Source organism: Gossypium raimondii, chromosome 1 (assembly GCF_025698545.1).
Source record: "Gossypium raimondii isolate GPD5lz chromosome 1, ASM2569854v1, whole genome shotgun sequence".
Classification (NCBI taxonomy): domain Eukaryota; kingdom Viridiplantae; phylum Streptophyta; class Magnoliopsida; order Malvales; family Malvaceae; genus Gossypium; species Gossypium raimondii.
The window spans coordinates 16,102,915-16,125,089 of NC_068565.1; the positions used below are offsets into that span (position 1 = coordinate 16,102,915).

At 33.7% G+C, this 22,175-nt stretch overlaps 1 non-coding gene across 1 annotated transcript; it reads left to right on the forward strand.

Annotated features, from left to right (window-relative positions):
- The first annotated feature begins 12,484 nt into the window (after positions 1-12,484).
- LOC128033538 (small nucleolar RNA R71) lies at positions 12,485-12,591 on the forward strand. Its single transcript, XR_008189563.1, has one exon. It is a non-coding gene; the product is annotated as a small nucleolar RNA R71 (small nucleolar RNA).
- The last annotated feature ends 9,584 nt before the right edge of the window (positions 12,592-22,175 follow it).

Genomic DNA, 22,175 nt, shown 5'->3' on the forward strand with positions numbered 1-22,175 from the left:
CTAGTAGCTAGAAGGATTAAATAGCTATGGAATTTTAAAGTTGAGGTCCTTATATGACAATTAGACCATTAAATATAGTTAGTAGATAAGAATGCTTAGTCATCAATGAAAAATTAAATAAAGAAAATGATGAAAGGATGATAAATAATAAAATAGAAGAAAACATCATTTTATCATCATCTTCCCAATTTATTTTTATGGAAACTCTAGCTAAGAGAAAGTGAGTTCAAACAAGTTGTTTTGACTCAATTAGGTATGAATTCTTCTCTCGCTTTTAGTAATTTTATATTTTTGAGATCGTATTTACTTAATCTAGTTAATTTGGGGATTAATTTTCAAAGTTATCAAAGTATTAAAATTTTTCCATGGATGAGTATGGTAAAATTTTGAAATTTATGGTAGAAAATGAAAGGTTTTGATAGATAAACAACTTTTGTAAAGGAAATTTTCAATAAATTATGATTTAGGGACTAAATTGAAAAGATGTAAAGTTTATGAAAAATTTTTGGTTTTTGTGAAATACATGGATTGTTATTGTTATATGAAAAATTCGGTTAGGCTTAGGATAAGGATTAAATTGCATGAATTTCATTTTCTGAGCCTAGGGACGAAATCGTTATTTATTAAAAGTATAGGGGCAAAATGATAATTTTTCCTAGGATGTGAATTGGATGAAATTGACTGTGAATTGTATTAAAATAAGTTAAATTTACTCATATAGATTCAGATAGACCTAGTTCAGAATTAGATTGAGGAAAATAAAAAGTATCGGATTAGTAGCCTACGAACAATAACAATTATCGAGGTAAGTTCGTGTAACTAAATTGTGTATGTTTATATGTATGAATTAAATATTGTATATGTGAATGTTGAATTGTGTAATTGTTATGTTTATGAAATTAATCATAAATTCGGAAATGCCTGATAAGTATGAAATCTCGTTTGAACAGATGAAATTTGATGGATACAAGATTTCCTGTATTGGTTGTGATCTTGCGGACACACCATAACTCTTATGAGTATCCTATTTTAAGCCCTCTCGAGCTTCCTGTTACATAGTTCTTGCGAGTATCCTGATTGGTATTGATCCTGCATGTGTTACAGATATACCGCAGCTCTTTGTGAGCGTCCTATTATATGATCGATATGGAGCCTACATATAACGTGGACATACCGCAGCTCTTCATGAGCGTCCTGATATAGGCTCTTTGTGAGCTTCCTAATATGGCTCACTTGAAATTCTTGTTATATGGCTATCCAGAACTCCCTGATAATAACTCTTCAGAGTTACTTGTTAAGCTCAATGAGCTTCTTGTTTTAAACTCTTATGAGTTTCCTATTTTTTCCTGGATAAGTTTCCTGTTACGTTACTCACATGAGCTTCCTGTTCAGGCTCAAGAGAGTGCTTCCTGATTATGTGCCCTAATGGGTACCATTGAATATGAGTTGACGAACTACAGTCTTGTACACTTCGAGTGTACTACATGTGTATCCATTGATATTTCAAAGAAATTCAACGGGCAAAGTTCTAACATGGGCTAAACTGAATTTGAGATGATTTGTTATGATATGTATATGTTTCTCAGAAACTTGAAATGATAAATACATGTATGTGGAAATGATACATTGATGAGCTCATCTATATTCCTTGGTATTAATATGAATTATGTTACTAACATGTTTGATGAGGATGTTTGTGTGTTTAGGTTATTGATTTTATTGAATTGGATGTATTATCTATGTTATTTTAAAATAATATGAGTGGTAAGTTAAATTTTGTTATACGAACTTACTAAGCATTTAAATGCTTACTCTATTTTATTTCCTCTGTTTTATAGTACTCGGAAGCTCGTAAAGGTTGGACCTTGGTCGAAGACACATCACACTATCCCTCGGACTTCTCGGTATATAAAACAAATTAATTTTTGGTATAACGACATGTATAGGCTAAGTTAAGGAAAATGATGAAATTTTTTTGTTGTAATTAGCCATTTGAAATGGCTAGTGATGGTATGTTTAATATAGGTATGCATAAGATTTGGTTTTGGCTTGATTTGAGGGTTATGAATTGGCTTGTAAATGTGCTTGGATGTTCTTGCAGGTGGAAAACAAGTTGGGTGAGAAATAAGGCTTGAAAATTGCCTTATTTTATCCATACGGGCAAAGACATAGGCGTGTGTCTCAGCTGTGTGTGACACACAGCCATACGCACGAGCGTGTGGTTTGGTCGTGTGTCCTATGCATCTAAAAATTTAAGAAACAGAATGCTTTAAATTACTCATACAGGCAGAGACACGGGCGCATGTCTCAGCCGTGTGTGCACACGGCGTAGCACATGGGCGTGTGACTTGGCCGTGTGACCCTTGCACCTAATTTTCAAAAATTAAATTATCCACACGGCTTAGCACACGGGCATGTGGCTGATCATATGACCCAAGTCAGAGAGTTACACGAGTATGGACACGGGCTAAGATATGGTTGGGTGCCCCACATTGAATGCCTACATGGCCTGGGACACGTGCATGTCATTTGGCCGTGTGAGCCACACGCCCGGCCACACGAGCATATGTCCCTGCTCCTAAGAAAACTTTTAAGATTTTGGAAAAAATTCTTTTAGTACCTGATTTAGTCCCGACTTGTTTCAAATGCATAAATTGGGCTTCGATGGTCCATTTAAGAGGCAATATGATTAAATATGATTGATTTTTATATGAATAGTAATTGACAGGAATTAATTGTAATTGATTTGTAAACTCTGGTAATGCTCCTTAACCTTGTTTCGGCGACGGATATGGGTTAAGGGTGTTATATTTGTTGGTATCAGAGCTACAGTTTAGCCGATTATGCCATTATATAATATATGATTGTGTGATATCTCCTGACCATTTTAAACATGTATTTCATATTGTAATATTCATCCAATTGAACTGAATCCGAGGAAGCTGAGAGTAATGCTCAAGCTTTAGTACAAAGAGCAGCATCTAGTAGTAGAAGACCCATATTTGAGAGCTGAGGTGAGGAGGTTAAAGAAGCCTTCTTTCAAATGATGAATAAATGGTTTACAGAATTTCTAAGAACAAATCCTGCTGTACAATAACCTCCCCCTCCTGTTTCTCAGCCGGTTCCTGATATACCACAAGGTACTGAACTTGTTAGAACTGGTAAGCCTCCGGTAGATAAAATTCAGAAATATGGGGCAGAAGAATTTAGGGCCACTGTTAAAGATGATCCGGAAAGGGCTAAATTTTGGTTAGAAAACATCATCAGGGTTCTAGATGAATTGTTTTGCACGCCTGTCGAATGTTTGAAATATGTTGTATCTTTGCTAAAAGATTCGACTTATCAGTGGTGGAATACTCTGGTTTCTGTTGTACCAAGGGAGAGTGATACATGAGAATTTTTCCAAACAGAATTCAAAAAGAAATATATAAACCAGAGATTTCTTGATCAGAAAAAGAAAGAATTTTTAGAACTCAAATAGGGGAATATGACTGTAAAGAATTTTTAGAACTCAAATAGGGGAATATGACTATATCTGAGTACGAGCAGAAATTTGTCAGATTAAGCAAATATGCTAGAGAATGTATCCTGACTGAAGTTGCCATGTGTAAACATTTTGAAGAAGGATTAAATGAAGACATCAAGTTGTTAGTTAGGATTCTGGAATTAAAAAATTCGTTGTACTAGTTGATCGAGCACATAAAGCTGAAGAATAAAGTAAAGAAAAGAGGCAAGTAGAGATGGAAGCCCAAACTTTGAGTAAAAGATTTATTGGAAAGTCACAACAGTCGGCTTCAAAGAAATCAAAGAAACATCATGATAGTTCTACCACATCTGTGGGGTATTCTGGAAGAGATTGAAGTGCTCAACGCTCTAATCTGATATCTCTGGTTCCATCAGTAGCAAGTGCAGGAAGTGCCAGAAACCACAAACCCAGATGCAAACATTGTAAAAAATTTTATTTTGGTGAATGCTGCTTGAGAAGTGGAGCCTGTTTTAGATGCGGTTCTCTTGATCATTATCTCAAAGACTGCCTGGAAAGACTTGAAAAAGATACTGTTCAGACTTCAAGGCCGAGTAACCTTGCCTCGAGAGGTAGACCACCCTGTAACCCCGATAATATGAGTGATAACTGAGGTACAAGAAAAGATTCAACTACCAAATCTGAAGCACGAACACCAGCAAGAAATTACGTTATTTGTGCTAGAGGGGATGCCTCTACATCAGACATTATTACTGGTACTTTTTCTGTTTTTGATACTGATATTATTGCTTTGATTGGCCCTAGTTCAACACATTTATACATTTGCACAAATTTAGCATTTATTAAAAATTTATCTGTTAAATCCACTGAATTTGTGGTAAAAGTTTCAAACCCCCTAGGCCAGTATGTGATGGTGGATAAAGTTTGTAAAAATCGTCCGTTAATGGTACGAGGTTATTGTTTCTCGGTTGATTTGATGTTACCGCCATTTGATGAATTTAATGTGATTCTGGGAATGGACTGGCTAACTCAACATGATGCAGTGATAAATTGTAAAAAAAATATATATTGTATTAAAATGTCAGAATGGTGAATTGCTCCATATTAAATCTGATAAACTGGGTGGGTTGTCTAATGTGATATCAGCCATTTAAGCATAGAAATACTACAGGAAAGGGTATGATGCCTATTTTGCATATGTATTGGACACTAAAGTATTCGAATCGAAGATTAAGTCAGTGCCTGAAGTTTGTGAATTTCCCGGATTACCACTGGTCAAAGAGGTGGAATTTTCCATAGATCTTGTTCCTAAAATGACGCCGATATCTATAGCACCTTATAGAATGACCCTTATAGAGTTAAAAGAATGAATGACACAGTTGCAAGAACTGACTGACAAAGGTTTTGCTCGACCTAGTTCTTCACCTTCGGGTGCTCTGGTTCTATTTGTTAAAAAGAAAGATGGATCTTTGAGATTATGCATTGATTACCGGTAGCTCAACAAAGTTGCAATAAAGAACATGTATTCATTGCCTCAAATTGATCAGTTGAAAGGTGCTATAGTGTTTTCGAGGATTGATCTCAATTCTGGCTACTATCAGTTACGAGTGAAAGACTCAGAAATACCAAAGGCAGCCTTCAAAACTAGGTTTGGGCATTATGAGTTTCTTGTGATGCTGTTTGGCTTGAATAATGCATCTGTTGTATTTATGGATTTGATGAACAAAAATTTCAGACTATATTTAGATAGATTTGTGGTGGTATTTATTGATGATATCCTGGTATATTCCCGAGATGAAAATGAACATGCTGACCATCTAATAATTGTGCTACAAACTCTGCGTGAGAAACAACTGTATGTCAAATTTAGTAAATGTGAATTTTGGCTTCTGGAAGTTGGTTTCCTTTAACATATAGTATCTTCTGAAGGAATTAGAGTGGGCCCGAATAAATTTTCAATTATTGTTAATTAGAAACCATCAAAAAATGTGTCTGAAGTCAGAAGTTTTCTAGGACTAGCTGGATATTATCGGAGGTTTGTAAAAGGAATTTCAATGATAGCCTCTCCGATGACACGATTGTTATAGAAAGATGTGAAGTTTGAATGGACTGATAAATGTCAGCAAAGTTTTGACAAATTGAAAACATTGTTGACTGAAGCACTAGTGCTAGTTCAGCCTAAATTGGGTAAGGAACTTGTGATTTATAGTGATGCGTCATTGAATGGTTTAGGCTGTGTCTTGATGCAAGAAGGTGAAGTAATAGCCTATGCTTCTAGACAGCTAAAACCACACGAAAAGAATTACCCGATACATGATTTAGAATTGGCAGCAATTGTGTTTACATTGAAAATTTGGCGGCACTATCTGTTTGGTGAAAGGTGTCATATATTCTCTGATCAGAAGAGTTTAAAGTATCTAATGTCACAAAAATACTTGAACTTGAGACAGCGCAGGTGGCTTGAATTATTGAAAGATTATGATCTAGTTATCGACTATCATCCGGGAAAAACCAATGTGGTTGCAGATGCTCTGAGCAGAAAGTCTCTGTTTGCTTTGCGAGCAATGAATACTCGATTGTCATTGTCTGATGATGGTTCAATTCTAGCTGAGTTAAAAGTGAAACCAACGTTTCTACAGCAGATTTGTGAAGCTCAGAAAAATGATGATGAATTACAGGCTAAAAAGGTACAATGTAAGTCAATTTCTGATTCAGAATTTCCGATTGGGTCTGATGATTGTTTATTATTCAGAGGCAGAATATGTGTACCGAAGAATTCAGAACTTGTACAGAAGACTTTAAACGAAGCTCATAATGGTACTATGACTGTTCATTCGAGAAGTAACAAAATGTATAATGATTTGAAAAAGATGTACTGGTGCCCGAGAATAAAATGGGATATTTTTGAATTTGTATCTTAATGTTTGATATGTCAGCAAGTTAAAGCTGAACATTAGGGTCATATTATTGTAGCCGGTTACGATACCGGAGTGGAAATGGGAAAGAATTACTATAGACTTTGTGTCAAAGCTACCCCTATCTTCGAAAAAGAAAGATGCATTTTGGGTAATCGTTGACCATTTAACGAAGTCCGCACACTTTATTCCAGTACGTATGAATTTTTCCCTGGACAGATTGGTTGAATTATATGTTTCTGAGATTGTCAGACTGCATGGAGTGCCGGTCTCCATTATTTCAGACAAGGATCCTCGGTTTACATCTCAATTCTAGAATAAGTTACAAGAAGCTCTACGTACACAGTTACATTTCAGCACCGCATTTTATCCTCAGATTGATTGACAATACAAACGTATGATACAGATTTTAGAAGATATGCTTCGGTGTTGTGTGCTATGAGTCAAGCATTAAAATGGCACCGTACGAGGCTCTGTATGGTCATAAATGTAGAACTTTGTTGTATTGGACTGAGCTTAGTGAGAAAAAGATACACGGAGTTGACTTAATTCATGAGACTAAAGTAAAGGTGAAAGTGATTCGGGATAGTTGGAAAGCAGACACTAATCGTCAAAAGTCTTATGCTGATCTTAAAAAAGAGATAGAATTTCAAGTTAGTGACAATGTATTGTTGAAAGTCTCGTATTGGAAGAAAATTCTTCGGTTTGGCCATAACGGAAACCTGAGTCCAGGTTCATTGGACCATATGAGATCACAGAAAGAATCAGACCTGTTGCGTACCGATTAGCATTACCACCAAAGCTTGAAAGAATTTACAATGTCTTTCATGTGTCTATGTTGCGACGGTATCAGTCAGATCCTTCACATGTTATTTCTCCAACAAAAGTTGAGTTTTAGCCTGACATGACTTACACTGAGGAGTCGATCAAAATCTTGGCACAAGAGACAAAAGAGTTAAGAAATAAAAAGGTAGGTTTAGTAAAATTTCTTTGGAAGTGACATGGAATAGAAGAAGCTACCTGGAACCTAGAAGAAACAATGAGAAAGCAATACCCAAACCTCTTTGCTGGTAAGATTTTCGAGGACGAAAATTCTTGAAAAGGGGAGAGTTGTAACAGCCTGTTTTCAATGAAATCGGAATAGTGGTTTCAGGACCACAAATCTGAGTCAGAAAGAAAATTTATTTTAATATTATTGCATGGACTACATTATGATAGGAAAAACGTATGAACATTTTGATAAGAAAATTTTACCGATTTCATATTTAATTGTTAGAAAGGACCAAATTGCATAAAATGCAAAAGTTGAATTCTAGTAGCTAGAAGGATTAAATAGCTATGAAATTCAAAACATAAGGTCCTTATATGGAAATTAGACCATTAAATGTAGTTAATAGATAAGCATGCTTAAGCGTTACTTTTATGGCTTATCAAATATCCCACACTTAAGCGTTTGTTTGTCCTCAAGAAAAATCCTCAACTCACAATTAAAAATTAATTTTTCTCAACTTATAATTCTCATCCATAATGTTTTTTCATAATTCACAAATAATCATACATTGATAATTCAACTAAAAGAGCACTAAAGATTCAAACAATCCAAGTCAAACATTTTTAAAGCATGAAAACATAGGTATTTCCCCTTATCTAAATAATTACCTTTAATTCAAAATCGACAAGAATCAACATCCTCACTAAAGATTCACTCAAATCACTCAATGTGTTTAAGCTTAAAAAAATAAGCACTCAATAGTCAAACAAGAAAAGTCATTAACATAGGGTTGCCTGAAAATCAAATCTCCACCACTATAAAATGAGATGCCACACAAATCAAAAGGTCTTTAAGCGGTTGTAATGGGGCTTAGGTTAAAGGTGTGGAGAAAGACTAAAAAAATGGATAAAATCGAGATCGAATTGATAAATTACCAAACTAGAAAGAAAACAAATACTAAATTAAAAACAAGTGCATAAATCAAGAACTATTCAAGAATAATAAAACGAGCTTATTCTCAAAATATGAATTTAACTGTTCAAGCTCATAGAACTAAAAAATAATCAAAATGTAAATAAAGATATATTTTTCGATTTCTTTTTTCTTTTTTTCTTTTGCTCTTTTTTTTACAATAAGAAATAATTCAGGAAATTAAACAAAAGAGCATAGTTAGGAAATAACCAAATCACATCTCGACAAAAAGGGAGTCAGTAAGACAGGAAAAATTCTCAACGAACAAAAAAAAATAAAAATGAGTTATGGGTTAACATTAATGGGTAAATCAAGAAACGATGTGTTAGGCTCAATGGGGTTCACTAAGGGTTAATTATGTAGGTCAGCTTTTTATGGGATAAGTGGGTTAAAACCTAAGCGCCTTTATCATTTCAGTATATCAAATCAAAAGATGGGGTCTCGACATGTATAATCGATGCAAGTTCTAGAATAACAAATCAAATTGACACACACATAACCAATAATAAAATAAGCAAGAAAAATGTATGCTCTAAAGGCTCAAAATCTCACAAAAAATCATGATTTTTTATGTCAATCTTACAAATTTAAAACTTCAAGGTAATACCTCAATTCAGGGAAAAAACCTAAAATTTTTAATTCGAAAATAAACTTATCATGTTTGATTCTCTCATGTCTTAAACTTTAAAACAACCAATGCACAACTATCTATGAATTTAATCGAAAACACATCAATAAAAATCACAAATCGATAAAAAGTCATTCTAATAGAAGTAAGAAAAAAATTGCTTAAACACAAGACATAATTCAGAGATTTTCTAATAATTATATAAATAACCTCCCCACACTTAAGATGTACATTGTCCTCAATGGACAAACATATATAATCACGGTATAAACAGAATATCATAAGAGAGGGAGAAAACTGAAACTGCCCTGAATATTGGATGAAATTGTCAGAATGGTGAAAAGCGGAATTATAGACAAATCTATATGTAGTGCATGATTCCAAGCAAACTAATAAGAAAGTAAACACAAATAGTGAAGATTAAGGGGTTATAACTCGATTAGAAACAACCATAAAAATATATATCAAAAATAATAACTAAAATAACTTTAAGAAAATAAATAAAAATAAAGCAACTAAAATGTAATTAAAAGAAAGATAAATAAATAAAAATAAAAAATAAATTGAAAAAAAGGAAAAAAAAATAAACTCAATGATACCAATAAACTTAAAGGTAATTGTAATAATAATAGTAAAAAAATACTAAAAATAATATAAATAGCAGAAAAGTTAAAATAGATTTAAAATCTAAGTATAAGAATAAAAAAAAACTAGTAAAATAAAAATAAATTATATAAAAAATAATAAAGAAATAAAATAAAACGGGTGGCTTGGTTGTGGGGTGTGGGCGCTGCTGGTGGGTGGTCCGAATGGGGGGGAAAGGGTGGGTATGGGGCTATGTCGTGGGAAGGGCGAGGGAGGGAACAAACTTAGAAAAATAAAATTGGGGTTAGGGATTTTTAATAGTGACACGGTCGTGTAAAGGCCCGTGTTGGGCCACACGGCCGTGTCACACTGCCGAGCCCATGTACGTTTAAAATACCAACTCAGTCTTTACACGGCCTCGGACACACCTGTGTGTCCAGGTTGTGTGGAACACACGGCTGTCTGCAACCTCCTTCGCTTTACCCACGCCCGTGTGACAGCTTGACTTGATTTAAAAATGAAAAAAAATTAGCTCTAGGTTTCACATGGCCTAGGACACGCTCATGTGTCCAGGCCGTGTTGTCCACACAGCCGTGTCACAGGCATGTTTTTCCAGGCCGTGTGGGTCACATGGCCATGTCACCAAGCCGTGTAACTCATTTTCGATTTTCTTAAAATTTTAAAACTAAGTCTTAAGATCTACACGACCAAGGACACACCCATTTGTCCAGGGCATGTGGCTTAAAAAACACACATTTTATTTATTTATTTATATATTTTGAAAACTAATTAATTTTAAAAAAATCATGAAATAAAACTAAGAAAATTAGTAGTGTTAACACTCGGGCTGCCTCCCGAGAAGTGCTTATTTAAAGTCTATGCTCTACTTACCTTGTATTCGCATGGTTACAATGGTTCGCGGAGTCGAAACTCCTCTTTCTCGCTGGCAATTCTATTATCAAAATAAGGTTTGAGTTGAGTAATATTTACCTTAAAAGTACCGAACTCAGAATGAGTTACCTCGATTGTACCGTATGGGAAGACATTCAGTACTATAAAAGGAGTTGCTCCATTTGCATTAAGCTCTGAAATGACAATTCAAGTATCTGTTTTATCTAGCTGTACCTTGTTCCCAACCTTAATTTGGTTTGTTTCATTCACACGCTCATCATGGTGTAGCTTTGGTTTTGTATCGTGTATTTTCGGTTTCTCCTTGACATGTGTCCGCCATTCGTCTAGTTCATCGATCTGTAGCATTTGTTTTTCATGAGTTGTTTTGTTTTTGTCGCATAGACTGGAACGTGGCTCCATCATGTTATTCAAAGGGGTTTCCTGCAAAAAAAAGTTTGAGCCATAAGGTTACTCATATTAACAGAACTCATATAATCATCTTTATTACTAGATGTCTTAACAGAATCACGAGCTTGAAGTGTAATCGTGTCATCACCTACATGAAGTATTAATTCATCTGTACCAACATCAATAATGGTTCTAGTAGTTTCTAAAAAGGACCGACCTAGAATCAGAAGTACATCACTATCCTCATCCATGTCTAAAAGAACGAAATCAACTGGGAATATGAACTTATCAATTTTCACAAGTACGTCTTCAATAATACCCCTAGGAAATCTAATGGTTCCATCTGCTAATTGAATACTCATCCTAGTTTTTTTGGGTTTCCCGAGACCTAGTTGCTTAAAAATCTTGTAGGGCATGACATTAATACTAGCCCTTAAATCAGCAAAAGCATTATTAACATTTAAACTACCAATTAAACAAGGAATAGTAAAACTTCCTGGATCTTTCAATTTGTTGAGTAGTTTATTTTGAAAAATAGCCGAGCACGCTACATTTAGCTCTACATGCGACGAATCATCTAACTTCCGTTTGTTTGCCAAAAGCTCCTTTAAAAATTTAACGGAATTGGTCATCTGCGAAAGAGCTTCAATAAACAGTAAGTTAATATGCAACTTTTTCAAAAGTTAAAGAAATTTACCAAATTGTTCGTTAGTGTGGTCTTTCTTCATCTCCTTAGGATATGGCACACGAGGTTTATATTCCTTACCAACTGGTTTTTGGTCATTTTGGCTTACCTCAACCTTACCTTTACTTACTGTACTTTCTTGCCTCGGTTCTAATTCAGATTCAACTAACCCTTCTTCATCTCGCACAGTAATTGGATAAAGTTGCTCCCTTGGGTTAGTTTTGGTATTACTAGGCAAACTACCTTATGGCCTTTTTGAGATTAGCTTAGCAAGCTGACCTATTTGGTTATCGAGCCCTTGGATCGACACTTATTGATTTTGAAATACTGTCTCGGTGTTTTGGAAGCGAGTTTCTGACACCGATATAAACTTCATCAACATCTCTTCAAGGTTCGGCTTATTCTCTTGTTGGTAGGGTTTTGAAAGCCTGGAGGAGGTTGTGGTTTCTGGTTTCCTTGACCACCCTAAGAGAAATTGGGATGGCTCCTCCAACTTGCATTGTAAGTGTTACTATAATGATTATTCTGAGGCCTAGAATTATTACCCATATAGTTTATTTGTTCGTTCTCCGTGCTAGGACTGTAGGGTAGATATTCTGGATTGTTCATCCCTCCTCCATTCGTATCGTACTGCATCACCGGATGTACCTACGTAGAAACACATAAACCATTATTTTTCTTATTTAATTGTTCTACCTGATTTGATAACATGGTGACTGCATCTAGATTGAAAACACCAGCTGCTCTATTAGGCTTCGTCCTCATGACTTGCCACTGGTAATTATTCAGTGACATCTCTTCTATAAACTCATAAGTCGCTTCGGGTGTTTTATTATTCAATCTACCACCGACTGCTGCGTTAATCAATTGTCTAGTTGAGGGAGTTAAACCGTTGTAGAAGGTTTGATCCTATAGCCATAAAGGTAACCCATGGTGAGGGAACTTTCTCAATAAATCCTTATACCTATCCCATGCATAATATAGGGCCTCTAAATCATTCTGAACGAAGGAAGAGATATCATTCCTCAGCTTAGTTATCTTAGCCGGTGGGAATTACTTCAGTAAAAATTTCTCGGTCATTTGATCCCATGTAATCATAGAACCTCATGGTAAGGAGTTCAACCACTGTTTAGCTTTATTCCTCAACGAGAAGGGAAACAACCGTAGGTGAATGGCGTAATAAAAAACTCCATTTATCTTGAAAGTATCACAGACTTCCAAAAAGTTAGCCAAATGAGTATATGGATCCTCGTCTTGCAAACCATTGAACTGAACAAATTGTTGTATCATCTAAATAGTGTTCAGCTTCAGTTCAAAATTATTCACAACAATGGTGGGTCTCATAATACTCGATTCAGCCCCAGTTAGAGTGGGCTTGGCATAATCGTACATAGTACGATGGGCAGGATCTGGATTTGCATCAACTACAGGAGGTAGCTGATTATTCCGATTATCACCCATCTCCTCAGTAATAACAACAACGTCCTCTTGCTCATCTACTATACTCTATAAACTTTACCTTGCTTCTCTACGATTTCTGCGAGTTGTACTTTCAATTTCACTATCAAAAAGTAATGGTCCCGACAGGTTTCTTCTAGTCATAAACTAAAGGAACCTGCTAGAAGCAAATAAAAAAATTAGAAAACAAAAATAAAATACGGTAAAAATAAATGGCTAAATTAATAAAAATCAAGTGTTCCTAATATTTTAGTCCCCAACAACGGCGCCAAAAAATTCATTGTCACTAAACTAACTATAAATACGACTAAGGCAAGTGCACCTATCGAGCAATAGTATAGTTACGGTGAGTAGGGAATATCATATCCACCAGGACTAAAAATACTAGTAATTATTGTTTTTCTATTATTTAGCCGACAAGTTGGAGTGATTGTTTTTAATCTAAAATTACAAAACTAATTTAACTAAGAATGCAACAGAGAATAAAATAGGAAAATAACCGAAGATACAAATGAGAGACACAATACCCAGGGAAGAATCCACCTAGACTTCACTTATTACCATGAATCTGAATTCAATGATTTATTCACTTATGCCTTGATTCGTAAAAATCCCTAAATTATGTTAATATCTCTTTCACGATTAAGAACAACTGACTCTAGGTTGATTAATTGAAATCTCTTTCTAATTAAAGCCCTTATTTTCGCATTAACTCGATCTATGGATTCTCTTATTAGATTTGACTCTAATCCGGAAGATTTATGTCATCTTATTTCTAGGATTGCATGCAAATCCACTCAATTATGCTATATCTACTCTTAAACAAGGACTTTTGCTCCACTGAACTAAGCACATTAAACATGAATTAATATCCTTAGATTATTAAAACATGAAATAAGCATACATAATTGAGAACAAGAATCAAGTTTTTATCATGTAAATCAGAAATCAAATAATAAGATTCATCATAGGTTTCATCTTTTCTAGGTATCTAGGGAATTTAGTTTATAATCCTAAATAGAAACATCTCAAAGTTAAGATAACAACAAGACATAGAGAAACAAAAATAAGCTCCTAAAGAAATTAAATGGAGATCTTCAATCTTGAAGGAGATTCGCTTTTGAGATGATTTCGATGGCATCCTTTGAGTCTTTTCTTCAATCTTCTCTGTGTACCCCCTTAGGTCCTCTTCTAATATGTATTTATAAACTCTAGAATTCTCAAAAACCCTAAAAATTGGGTTTTTTTGCATAAAAGAGAAACATGGTGCAAAATTGACACAGGCTGGCACATGGGAGTGTGGACATCCTGTGTCGCTCACACGAGCGTGTCCCTAGCCCGTGTGGAAATGCCTAGGCCATGTGGATCTTGAAAATAACTTTTTTTATCTGATTTTGGCTCGTTTTTCACTTCTTTCACTTCTATATGCTCACCTAAGCATAGAAACATGGATTTAAAAGATTAGGAGCATCAAATTCACTAATTTACTTGATAAATCATCCAAAAAATACATCAAGAATGAGATTAAAAACATTTTACTTTTATGGCTTATCATTGCCCGGATAAGCTTCCTGTTATATGGCTCACATAAGCTTCATGTTAAGGCTCAAGAGAGTGCTTCCTGATTATGTGCCCTAATGGGTACCCCTAAATATGAGTTGACGGACTACAGTCTTGTACACTTCAAGTGTACTACATGTGTATCCATCGATATTTCAAATAAATTCAACAGGCAAAGTTCTGACATGGCCTAAACAGAATTTGAGATGATTTGTTATGATATGTATATGTTTCTCAGAAACTTGAAATGATAAATACATGTATGTGGAAATGAGACATTGGTGAGCTCATCTATATTCCTTAGTATTAATATGAATTATGTAACTAACATGTTTGAGGAGGATGTTTGTGTGTTTAGGTTATTGATTTAATTGAATTGGATGTATTATCTATGTTATTTTAAAAGAATGTGAATGGTAAGTTAAATTCTGTTATATGAACTTACTAAGAATTTAAATGCTTACTCTATTTTATTTCCTCTGTTTTATAGCACTCAGAAGCTCGAGAAGGTTGGAACTTGGTCGGAGACACATCACACTATCCCCCGGACTTCTCGGTATATAAAGCAAATTAATTTTTGGTATAATGGCATGTATAGGCTAAGTTAAGCCAAATGTTGAAATGTTTTGGTTGTAATTAGCCATTTAAAATGGCTAGTGATGGTATGTTTAATATAGGTATGCATAAGATTTGGTTTTGGCTTGATTTGAGGGTTATGAATTGGCTTGTAAATGTGCTTGGATGTTCTTGTAGGTGGAAAACAAGTTGGGTGAAAAATAAGGCTTCGAAATTGCCTTATTTTATCCACGCGGGCAGAGACATGAGCATGTGTCTCAGTCGTGTGTGACACACGGTCATGCGCACGGGCGTGTGGTTTGGCCGTGTGTCTCATGCATCTTAAAACTTGAGAAATAGAATGCTTCGAATTACTTATACTGGTAGAGACACGTGTATGTGTCTCAGCCGTGTGTGTCACACAACCTAGCACATGGGCGTATGACTTGTCCGTGTGACCCCTACACCTAATTTTCGAAAATTAAATTATCCATACGGCCTAGCACACGGATGTGTGGCTGATCGTGTGACCCAAGTCATAGAGTTACACGAGTATAGACACAGGCTTGGACATGGTCGTGTGCCTCACATAAAATGCCCATACGGCCTAGGACACGGGCATGTCATTTGGCTGTGTGAGCCAACGACCGACCACACGGGTGTGTGTCCCCTGCTCTTAAGAAAATTTTTAAGTTTTTGGAAAAAATTCTCTAAGTACCCGATTTAGTCCCAACTTGTTTCGAATGCATAAATTAGGCTTCGAGGGTCTATTTAAGGGACAATATGATTAAATATGATTGGTTTCTGATATGAATAGTAATTGACATGAATTAATTGTAATTGCTTTGTAAACTCCGGTAATGCTCTTTAACCTTGTTCTGGCGACGGATATGGGTTAGGGGTGTTACAATTTTTTTCCTAAAACAGTAAGAAACTGTTGGGGGCGGTTTACGATTGGGTTAGAAGGGTATTTAATGGAGCTACTATTGATGCTGGTTTAAACAATACCTTGATAGTCCTTGTTCCCAAAGTTGCTAATCCGGAGGGCTTTGCCCAATTTCGCCCAATAAGTCTCCACTCTGTTCTCTATAAGCTGGTGATGAAGGTAATCACTAATCATTTTAAAATCACTTTTCCTAAAATTATTGCATAGGAGTAGGCTGATTTTATTGTAGGTAGAAATATCATCGATATTGTTATCATTGCATAAAAGGTTATACATTCTATGCAAAGTCAAAACAAAAGGAAGTGGATGACAATTAAAATAGATTTTAAGAAAGCCTATGACAGAGTGAGATGAGATTTCATTGATGTTTCCCTCCACGTAGTAGGTATCCCTAATTATCTCATAAATTTTATAATGTTATCTATTTCTAATTCCATCATGCAGGTCTTATGGAGCGGAGTTCCATTATCTAATTTCAGGCTGGCCAAAGGAATCTGGCAAGGTTTCTTGCTCTCTCCTTATCCTTTTGTGCTATACATAGAATGGCTTGGCCACTTGATCCATTTGGCTATTTCTGATGGTAAGTGGAGTCCCATACGCCTCTCTCAATCTAGGCCAGTTATCTCTCATTTATTATTTGCTGATGAATTAGTCATCTTTAGCAAAACGGATTTGAAGCATGGCAAGATCATAAAAGATATTTTGGAAATATTTTGTGAGTTTTTTGGGCATAAAATAAATGCTAGGAAAACCAATATCTTTTTTTCCAAAAGGGTGAAAGAGCCGGTGGCTGATTTGATTAGCTCTTTGCTTGGCTTCCAAAAAGTACAAAATTTTGGTCATTATCTTAGAGTCCCCCTTTTCCATCGAAGGGTGACTAATAGTACTATGTATTTTGTGGTTGAAAAAGTTTGTGGGAAGCTTCAAAGTTGGGATGGCAAACAGTTATCCATTGTTGGTCGTGTTACTCTAAAGCAGTCAGTTCTCCTATCCATTCCTAGCTATTTTATGCAATCCATGCTGATACCTAGGAAAGTTTGTGATGAGATTGAAAGGTTGGTGAAACAGGTTATCTAGGGTTTTTCTGAAAATAAAAAGATGTCTCTTGTGGGGGGTAGGATTCTATCTATCAACCAAAATGGTGTGGTGGTCTTGGATTACGAAAATTATGTGATCAGGTTGAAATTAGGTTTTAATATTGTATCTGATAAAGAGGCTTTATGGGTTTGTGTAATCAGGGCGAAGTACTGTATGAATGAAGCTTTACCTGATTGTATCGCCTGTGATATAAGTTCTTTTCTTTGGAAATCTCTTTAAAAAATTTGGCCATTACTTTGAGAGAATCTACTCTGGTTGGGAGGGAATGACAGTAAAATTCACTATTTGAGAGATAATTGGGTTCCATACTTATATTGGTGTCTTATTGAGATGGTCACTGAGGATGGGTTGTGGAACTTCGATTTGTTTCCAGTTTAGTTACCAGATCATGTGATTCAACATATTATGGGCATTCCTCCATCACACCCCTCTGAGGGGCCTAATAAAATCACTTGGTGCCACTCTTCGTCAGAAAATTTCTTAGTTAAGAGTGCTTATAAGGTTCTGAAGGAAGATGTTTGGAAACCGAAGGATGAGAAATGGAAAAGCGTTTGGAAGATTCCAAGTCTACAAAGGGTTCGTTTCTTTATTTGGACTGTCTTAAAGCAACGTCTCCTCAATAATGTGGAAAGGGTCAAAAAGGGATTAGTGGTTGATCCTTCATGTCCTATTTATGGATTTCATTCTGAATATATTTTGCATATTCTCAAGAATTGTATCGTAGCTAAGGACGTCTAGAACCAAATCATCTCAGGTAATCATCTAACAAATTTTTTCTCTTTTAACCTACAAGTTTGGATTCTTTCTAATGTGTAGGATAATTCTACGATCCACAAGGGAGGAACTAATTGGGCATGCCTTTTTGGGGTACTTATTTGGCGTCTTTGTTAGAATCGCAACCTATACATCTTTCAAGGAAGTTTTTGGAGTTCGAGAGAGATAATCAAAGTTTTGTATTACTGGGCCAAACACTTCTTTTCGACCTTTAGAGATGAGTCGAAGGGTTGCTACAAGTCTTTTTTGGAAGAATGGAATTTTGGTAATCGGGTCCTCATCAATATTGACGGTACAGTGCAATTGGACTCAGGAAATGTAGCTGCTGGGGGAGTTGTTCGGGATGAGAATGGAGATTGGATCTTTGGTTACAACCGATGTCAAGGAAAGTGCTCGATTTTTTATGCCGAACTTTGGGGCATTTTGGAGGGTCTCAAGCTTATCCAATGAAGAGGTCATGACATAGTAACAATCCAATCAGACAATTTGGATGTTGTTCAAGCCATTCAAGGAAGTGTTTCCTCCACGTCGAACTTAGCATTGATTAGGCGAATTCAGAGTATTCCATCACAAGAGAAACAATGGTCCTCACGTTACATCCCTAGAGAACAAAATCAAGTTGCTGATTGCTTAGCCAAACAAGCCTTGCTCGAAAAAGATGATTTGCAAATTTTTTATCTCCCTCCCATTATGGCCCAAGCCTTTCTCGAAATGGACAAGACAAGGAGCTTTTTACCTTTTCAAAATATTTTGCTGTAATTAGTTTTCCTATATTTTTATTTCACCAAAAAAAATCACATAAATATTTCACTACCAATGCACCCATTTTAAAGATAGTTTATGCACATAATTTTAATATTTTAGTAATCATCTTTTATCTTTTTATCTATAAATCGAAGTTTCAGAAAATTATATTAAGATCCTTCTAAAATATATAATTTTAAAGCACCAATAAAATAATATTAAAACATCAATTTTAAAGATATACAATTATTATTATACACTCGTCCATAGATGATATTTTTATCTTAATTTAATTTTAATTAAATTACTTAAAAATAATTAAATTTTTTATAAAATAGGCAAACATGGGTTCTTTTATCATAGTTAAATCATTTTTAACTTATTTTTAAATTTAATCATCTTTTATTCCAGTGCAACCAATTTTTTTTAATTTCTAGGCAGGTGATTTTTCTTTTCATTTCAAATTTTTATTTTTAATCAAATGCAAAACTTGATAACAACACTGATGGTGGTTACAATTTTTAGTTTTCAGTTGTTTTGCTAAAGTTTTTTTCTTAATATTTAGTTGTTGATTTTTTTTAAATTTCAATTTTCAACTTATGATTTTTATCAGTAATTATTGATTTGAGCAATTTCAAATTTCAATTGTTTTGCTTATGATTTTTTCCTACATATTCGTTTTAATGTGTTTGTCTTTTTATTATTATAAAAATTAATTAATTTTAAGAAAATTAAAGTTAAATCAGGTTAGAAAAATATCATATACAGATAGGAGTAAACAATATTTGTATATTTTTAAAGTTGATGACATAACACTATTTTATTGATGCCTAAAATATATATTTTAGTATCATCCTAATATAAATTATTCTTAATTAAAATATTTAAATATTTATTTGATGTAAAAAGCTTTTAGACTTTGAATATATATTTAAAAACATTTTTGAGGTATCAAATCAATTTAAAAGTTTACGTGTCTAAGGAATACAATGATATTATTGAATACAACATCCAATTTAGCTAATGAGATACTGACATTATTGACAAAGATTGTGTCTTTGAGTACCTAGGTTTAAGTTCACTATGGACAATCATCATGTGAAAGCCTTCGGTCCAACCATGGGTGGGTTTTGTTTAGTTATATTTCGATTCTCTATTTGTTTATGCATTGTAATAAGTTAATTTTATTTTGTAAATATTCGGGTATATTTGTAATTATACTACATTTATATTTATAAATTCTAAAAACAATTAGTTTATTAAAAGTAATTAATCATATAAAACTAAATCTATAAATCAAAATATTACTAATGGTTGAAATGATGTTATATAAGAGTGTGTATAGTTAAGGGAGGGGATATTTGCAAAAAGGGATATAGATAAAAAGAAGACAACATAAGAAAGCATAAAGTAAAGGCTGTTGGGTAGCAACTAAGACAGGCTGTACCTCTTGGTGATAAAAATACAAGTGGTTCTCATTTAATTTTGATTATGACTACGCTCATATTTGGTACGCAAGCCTTCAAGGACCACCTTGCCAAATTCCACAAATATTCATATACCAAGATAACAACTCTAACGCTTATGCATTCTTTCACCTAATAGTAAATTATAATTTACCCTAATCTCTTGTAATAAATGATAGAAAGAGCTAAAGTGAGTCGAATTGTCACTTTCTAATGTCTACAACCACAATAAAACGGTAATTGCACTTTATAGGGCAGTTGATAGCTGCCCTGCATGTGGCTACAACAAATACGTGTATAATAATAATAATTTTGTATGCGTCATTTCTCGCAACACAATGTTTTGCTACCTTCAAAAATATTCACGTCTTTCAATTTTATACATAAAAATCTCATTTTAATTATTCATTTTATTTTAAAACTTACATTTTTATCAAATCACCCTAAATGAATGGAAGAGTTAATATTTGTTAACTTTATTAACGTCCATGTGGATTACCACCAAGATGACATGTCAACATTTACTAATTTTAAAATTTTAAATATTTTTAAATATTTTTATAATTTTAATGGTTTTAAATTTTTAAAATAGTTTTAATATTTTTTATAATTTTAATGATTTTTAATTTTTTTAAAATAGTTTTTATATTTTTTTGGATTTTTTAAATTTAAAAAAATTAGTTAAATGCTGACATGTAATCTAGGTGGCAATCCACATGTATGTCACATCAACAAAGTTAACGAAAGTTAACTTTTCCATCTATTTTGAGGCGATTTGACAAAAAATGCAAGTTAAGGGCTAAAAAAGACAAAAAAAAAAAAAGAAAGAGAGCTAAAATGACTTTTTTTTTTATAAAGTTACATGGCTAAATAAGTCATTATGTCAAATATTAATTTCACATATGTATTGAAATGCTAATATTTAGATGGTTTAAATGTACCTATAGTCCTTATACTTAAGACCTTGTATTTCTAAGAATTTAGTTTCTCTACTTTTGAAGTTTCAAAGTTTAGGTAAACTATTAACACTGTTAATTTTTTTGTTAAATTTGTAGTGTGACATTTTGAAATAAATAAAAATACTCATTTGATAGCCATGTAATTAAAAAAAGATGTTAAATTAACCTGAATTTAACAAAATAAATTAATAGTATTACCAGTTGAGCTTAAATTTTGAAATATGAAAAATAAAAGGATTGAATTCTTAAAAATACAAACAAGGACTAAATTCTAATTTTGAAAATACAAGGACTATAGACATATTTTATTAACCTATTTAGATTCATAAACTATGAATGAAATAATAATAACCATAATAATTTAAGATTCTATTATACTCATAAAATTTTATACTTGAACTTATTATTATTATTATTTTGCTATGATTAATTGAGTTGGAATAGGCTTGTTCTTGATATTTTTGGGCCCTAAGTAAAGCAATAAAATAGGGTTTTAGGTTCCTTAAAAGTTGGATAAAAAAAATTTTAGGTCCTTTAAAAGTTGGTAAAATAAATTTTGGATCCTTAAAAGCTAAATTTTTTTTTGGGTGCCCATTAAAAACTGAAAAACAATATTTTAGACCCCTTTCAGACTTGGATCCTGGACGGCCGCACCTCCAGACAACTCCCAAAGCCGGGCCTGAGTTGAAATATCGTATTCAGAAATACGATGTCATTTGTGGGTATGCATCTTAAATGTTTTTGTTTTATCAATATTAATCATGTAATTTGGGGATAAAGTGATATTTTTAATGTTAATGTCATCACAACTTAACTACAAGGAGATATTGGTTTAAGAGTAAGGTTGAAATTTAGAAAATTTTGAGATTTTATATTTGAGTATTATATAATTATATGAGTTTTCTTCTAACTGTATTTTAGTTAATTAGTAATTTAATGATTATGATTATTAGTTTTGATTGAGATTGTTGATATATGACTGCCTTGCTTATTCGGGGTATTAAAGTAGAAAGCAAGTAGTTCTCAGTTGTCAAATTTCAACCTGTATTTAGAGAA